This window comes from Brassica oleracea, chromosome C3 (genome assembly GCF_000695525.1).
Source record: "Brassica oleracea var. oleracea cultivar TO1000 chromosome C3, BOL, whole genome shotgun sequence".
NCBI classification, from domain to species: domain Eukaryota; kingdom Viridiplantae; phylum Streptophyta; class Magnoliopsida; order Brassicales; family Brassicaceae; genus Brassica; species Brassica oleracea.
Genome location: NC_027750.1, coordinates 27,479,530 through 27,480,328, shown reverse-complemented (window position 1 = coordinate 27,480,328; position 799 = coordinate 27,479,530).

The window sequence follows — 799 nt, the reverse complement described above, 5'->3', positions numbered from 1 at the left end:
TATTTTCAGATATTTGACCAATAGGAAAAGTTGGTGGTTGATTTTTTGTCGTGTGGCAAATGTTACTTTTTTTAGAATTTTAAATAAATAATTAGTATTGATTATATCGATTCTGTTACGATTTCTCCTGAGATTACAGAATATACAGATTATGCAGGAGATTACGACAACAATATCTCTATTATTAAAAGAGAAGTAACCATTAAAAAATATCCTTAAATTTTCTAACTTATTTACATTTCCATGCCATTGAAAATTAAATTAAACTATCTATTTTAATGTTTGTCTTTTCCAGTTAAATTAATGAGTTTTCCTTAATCAAATTTAAACTTAATGTCATAAAATAAACCTACCTATTTAAATGCTTGTCTTTTCCAGTTAAATTAATGAGTTTTCCTTAATCAAATTTAAACTTAATGTCATTAAATGAACCTAAAAATACATCATATTTAACGTAGCTTATTACGTACGAGTACGACCCAATAATGAACTTGAATTTTATTTTTACGAAAACGTGAATCACTTGACTTATGTAATATTTAAAATATATTAACTACAATATAACAAATGCATATAACCTACCTATACTTTAGTTTGAAATGACCATGTTAAAGTTTTATAGAGTCAACTTACATCATGCATCGATCGATGTACAATATTCAAACCACCTATAGTATTTGTTTTCTTTATAGGATGTATCAACCAAACAATCATCCCATTGATTTTCTATGCTTTATAAAAAAACAAATCAATAAATACAAACTCAAAATCCAATATCTTCTATTAATCAAAACAAAAT